This window comes from Dermacentor albipictus, chromosome 6 (assembly GCF_038994185.2).
Source record: "Dermacentor albipictus isolate Rhodes 1998 colony chromosome 6, USDA_Dalb.pri_finalv2, whole genome shotgun sequence".
Classification (NCBI taxonomy): domain Eukaryota; kingdom Metazoa; phylum Arthropoda; class Arachnida; order Ixodida; family Ixodidae; genus Dermacentor; species Dermacentor albipictus.
This window is the reverse complement of record NC_091826.1, coordinates 40,650,960-40,656,478: the sequence shown is the minus strand read 5'-3', so window position 1 is coordinate 40,656,478 and position 5,519 is coordinate 40,650,960. Positions and strand designations below refer to the sequence as shown.

General features: G+C 46.6%; 1 long non-coding RNA gene across 1 annotated transcript; it reads right to left on the bottom strand.

Annotated features, from left to right (window-relative positions):
• Positions 1 to 653: 653 nt before the first annotated feature.
• On the bottom strand, positions 654 to 5,084 carry LOC135920955 (uncharacterized). Its single transcript, XR_010570371.2, has 2 exons — positions 3,304 to 5,084; positions 654 to 1,901 (listed from the first exon to the last, which is right to left on the bottom strand). It is a non-coding gene; the product is annotated as an uncharacterized lncRNA (long non-coding RNA).
• Between the last annotated feature and the right edge of the window lie 435 nt (positions 5,085 to 5,519).

Genomic DNA, 5,519 nt, shown 5'->3' with positions numbered 1-5,519 from the left:
TGCGGAACACCGAACTGCGACACACTAACAACTGCACGCGTGTCCAGCGTCCAGTTTTGCGTAGTCAGTCGCTAGCCTCGCTTCAGAGAATGCGGCCTACATCTATGGATGTTCAGCAACTGGCTCACTACAATCCTTTATTCGCCAACATGTTTAGCATGACTTTACAGTCACAACGCTGAACTTGAAAATATCTCGACAGCTCCTTAAAACGCTCGCGTTATCAAAGCTTCATTTTTGGCCCAAGTCTATTTGTCAAACCGCGCCGTGATTCTTGCCTTTGTGCTGTCAAGCAAAGAAAAAATGCATGAAAAATTTTTAATATCACTAGAAATTCCAATAGTTTCTCGCCGTGATATGAGTGAAAATGCTCATGCATGCTCGCACAAAAATCTCGGTGTTAGAAACAAACCCATCAGAGGCGGTAACCTAACGATAGCAGCCAAACAATAGGATTTCTTTTTTGTGTGTGCGAATGAAGCACTAGAATTGGTTGCAACTAAGCTTTACTAATAGCTTTACTCTGTTTAGGGCCCGAAACATCTTTTCATAAATAGGTCAAGCTTAAACTTCAAATATCAGTCTCTATGAACCCACCCGCGTCGAACTTATCTCGTGTTACACTGAACATCAGAGAAAAATGTGGAACACCGTTATAGTGGTAATCGTGCGGCGTTGCTTTATTGATGAAAAGGTTATCGTGTGGATTGCTGTTTAGTGCTATCAGCGAGAAATCGTCCCAGGAAATGTGAGAAGACCCCGACATACAGATGTAGCGCACTTCCACATATAAACTTGGTGAAAACAGCCTGCACGCGGAATTGAATACCTTGAAGCAGATATCCCTACTCAGCCAGTTAATACACCCGGCAAAAAATGCGGCCTTAGAGTTGAATAGTTTATCAGCTTTTTTCACAGTTATATAGTAGACAGTGGATGTACCTATGATTTGCCATGAGACATGATAGGGCACCGCCTCAACCGAGAGATCGCGTGAATGATCCCAAACGAATAGTCGATCTGCCTGTGGCTGGTTTTCTTGGCGAAATAATTCTAGAGTGCTCATGAATGCGTGAGCGAAGACTTCCAATTTTAGCAGAATTAGCTTCTTTTCCCAAGTGCCACGGAACCTTCCATTCCCCTGAAGCGGTTACAACAGCGGCCTCTTCATTCTCTGGAGATACGCATTTCCGCGGCAAAGAATCAACTGCTCTTTGCAGAGACCGATGTTGCTGCGTGAGAGTCGCAGAAAGATTCGCCCTAACTTTGTTCACTTCTGCCTTCGATTTAGTTTCAGAGTCTCTAAGGACACCAGTGGTTTTCTCTAAGTAGGCGGTTTCGCGAGCCCTTGATTCTTCAGCGAGTTTGTTAATTTCAGTCTGAGCAGTAGGCACGTGATCAATCCCTGGTTCTCTGAGAAATGCCTTTTGTTTATTCAGACCGTCATTCAGTTGACGCGTGAACATAGGGGTGATTTGGGCCTCTATTCCTTACAACTTGCATGCCAAGCAGTTTTCTAAATCCCTGACCACACGGTTGATATCCGGATATCGCGCTGCATCCCAGGTTTTGGATAGTTCCAAGAGCCCGTTAACTTTTATCTGAAGAGCAGACAGCTGGTCGTGACAGAATGCTCTCAAGGACTTGATTTCCTCCAGCGTGGCACTCGCATCACGAATGGTCAATGAACTTTTCTGCAGGTTAGGCTGTGCACCACTTGCAGAGGGATCACTTCGAGAGCACCCCGCCACGTAATGTGCCCCGAGGTCTCGGTGCAGTATCCTTCGTTCGCACCGCGGACACTTGAGGGCATGGTGGGCACATTCTGTCTCGTAGTGTTGCAATACAGCTTTGATTGTACCTACGAAGTCGCAGCCATCAGCCCTATTCCAGCAGTGTGCCTGGAAATTATACGGAAACGAAGAAAAGAAGGCTCAGTGTTAGCACTGGTGCAGTCGGGGTGCATATATTCGAAAACAAACAGAACCAATCAATAAGTAAACTTTGTAATAGGCTCAAATTCAGGCACATCAAGGCCTCTCATAACTCGGTATAGAAAAATACCTGCTCAGATTGCAAACGTCCCACGATTTCAAATGTACGTTTATGTAATGACGTAGCTAAAGAAGAGATAATAAACGATGCGCATTTAGAGACGTCTCAGCAGAAGCATTGGCGACCATATGCTTCTTCGGCTTTAGCAACAATTTCGTATGATGCAATACTTTTGCTGTTATCGCAGTCACTACTTGTTGGCTTAGTGACGTGACGCTCAGTTCTATGCCACGCAGTAAAACGCTATGCTTTCTGAAGCGTGTTACAGAAGTATGACTTCGGTGGTCCCTGAAGATTGTTTTATGAAAGTGCCTTGATAGCTTATACGCCGGTGGAAATATTGAGGGAAATGCACCCCATAGTGCTCCCTTTAAATTCGTATTTGCGTCCCATGACCATGGTGCCGTGAAGACCACAAAAAAGCTGTTGAGTGTCTACAAAAAGAGCTGCCCTACTCGAACTCGGAAGCTTGAACGCGCAATTAAACACAGATGCCTACGGGCCTTGCAGGAGGGGGGTTGTGTACAAAATTCCACTCTCGTGTGGAAGGTACTACATTGACCAAACGGGCAGATGTGTTAATATGCGTCTCCAAGAGCACAGTAATAAAATGGGCAATATTTCCACAGACGCTCATCTGGCGGCCCATTGTAAAACGTGTTTTGCTCAACCACCTTGCCATCCTTTGCTAGATAAGACGATCATTTTGTAACCGCACCGCAATGTCCTGACAAGGGAAATCAAGGAAGTAGCCGAGATTGCATGGGCGGGTGATCTATGCATGAGCAGGCCGCCTATGGCATTATAACTACAGAGCTTGAATTCATGGAATGACGGCATGTGGCGTTTTTTGTCAAGCTTTTGTCCTTCATTCCGTTAGGAGAATCAGTTGTGTATATATGTTCCTGTTCCGAAATAAACGCTGTGTTGAAAGTTAGCGCTTGTCCTGTCTAGTCTTTGTGGATCATCCTTTGCGCGCTATGCTTCCAGTGTAACAAAAGTCATCACTTCCGTAGGTGACCTCTGACTACATGTTTACGCCAAAAACATACGTCGTGCTTATACTGACCATACAAAATAAAATTTAGAGCGTCGTTTCATTGTTAAGTTCCAACCGCCTTTATACCTACCGGCGCGACACGCCCTACAAGACACCATAAAATGTTTTCTAAGCAGTACTATTCGGGCTTCGTACTTTCTAACTACGATTCTGGTTCTATCATGCAGAACGAGGACTTATCCTCTCACCTTCAAATTTATCGCTCTCCTGGCAGGGAAGTCAATCCACGAGCACTCGTCCTCTTCGAACGTCTTCATATCCAAGGGGCACACGCAGCGACCATCTTGATCGGTCGCCGCGCTACAGGCATCGCACAGAAAGTGCGAGCACGGCAACAGCACCGTCCTCTCGGGTACCATGTGGCAGAGGCCACAGATGCGCGAATGTGGCACGTCTTCGGCAAACCAAGTTGGTCTCCAGTTCACGCCGGTGACGGCATGCCCGCTCAACACGTGCACCACACTCGTTCCCTGGTCGTGCATGGTGGCAGCTCGACTACGTTCTTTCGCACTGGTTCTTTCGACTACGTTCTTTCGCACTGGTTAAACGGGGCGGCTGCTTTCTGGGGTTCTTATCCGGCTTTAGTTGTCGCAAGTCAGCTGAAATGCAGCTACGATGACGTAGATTTCACATCTACTTGACCTTCCTCGCGTACCTATCACCAATGCTGTTCTATCTATTCTCGTTATTCGTGTTCCTGCACTTTGGTCAGATATCCCGGCGTTGGCCTCACCTGCCTCTTCGAAAACGGTGCGCAAAAAATGAAGCACACATTCGTAAGAGCACGTTGTCTACAAACTTCGAGATCGAGCAACTGGCGGTAACTCAAGCGTAGAGAACGGAATTTTCCATCCCGTATAAGCACAAGCGCTCAAAGCGCGAACACATGAAGAATATAGCGAAGTGCAGGCTACAGTGACAACGATGGAATGAAGACGGAATGACTTCGATTATGCAAGCACGACGAAAGTGGCGTGAGGACAATGAAACGGCGATTTCGAAGTGATTACAGTGGTATAACGACGACAGCATGGCAAGTAGGGCATGAGGACACCGAATTGCTGCAAGTGTATGACGACAGGAGGATGATGATGCTGGAATGACGAGAACGGTGGCCCCGTGACGGAACAACGAAAACGATATGACAACGAATGCCTGACGGAGGCTTTATGGCGGCTACGCAATGATTTCAATGGCTTGACAACGACGGCGCATTCACGATTGAATGACGATAGCGTGATTACGCTAGAATGGCGGATAAGGAATGACGAAGACGGAACCACAAGAACAGCGTGATGATGACGGCTGGACGGCGAGGGTATGCCAACGAACGCTTGATGACGGACGCAATGACAACAATGTCATGAAAATGGTTAGAGGAGAATGAGATCACGACGAGTGCACGACGACGATGGCGCGAGACTACGATGGCAAATGATAGCCGTACGATGAAGCTGAAGTGAAGGCGATAAAACAAGCCCGACGGCATCCCGAGGAATGTGTGTGGCAACAATGGCAGCCGCACACGGTGTGGCGTCGATGGCAAGCGGTATATTAACAATAGAATGACGGCAGCGTGATTACGCTAGTATTAATGAAAAGAAATGACGTCGATGGAACGACGAAAGCCATATGTCGATGACGGCACAGCGACGCTGGTATGACAATCCTGAAGTTACGAACGCGGTAAAACGACAGCCTGGCGACTACGATACGAAAGCAACGGTATGACGACTTTGTGACGGCGACGGCTGTTGAGAGTGGGGATAACAATGTTCGATTAGAACGACGATGACGGCATCGCGAACACGGCCTGACAACGAATGCCTGACTACTGAACGACGACAACGGCGTGAAGACGAGGGCATGGCGAGTGTCGGATGACAAAGCGAGAATGACGGCGGTGCAACGGCCATGACGGCAATGCGTCCAACAACACGTACCTACTGGCCCAAGCCAGGAGACGACTTGGGCCACTGGATAATCGAAAAAAGATAGATAGATAGATAGATAGATAGATAGATAGATAGATAGATAGATAGATAGATAGATAGATAGATAGATAGATAGATAGATAGATAGATAGATAGATAGATAGATAGATAGATAGATAGATAGATAGATAGATAGATAGATAGATAGATAGATAGATAGATAGATAGATAGATAGATAGATAGATAGATAAAGCTCAAGGCGCACGAAGTAGGCAAAGAATGGTAATCTAATAAATATTCTGTGGATCCAACGCGCTATGACTATTGATTTTTGCGAAGCTTTCAGAAGTGATAGTAATGAACGCTGCGCCTACTTAGCGACTATGAAGTACATCTACGGACCGCACCTCCCAGTTGGACACATTCTCACTGAGAAATGTCTCGCTCTACACAAAATTGTTGCTCTCGA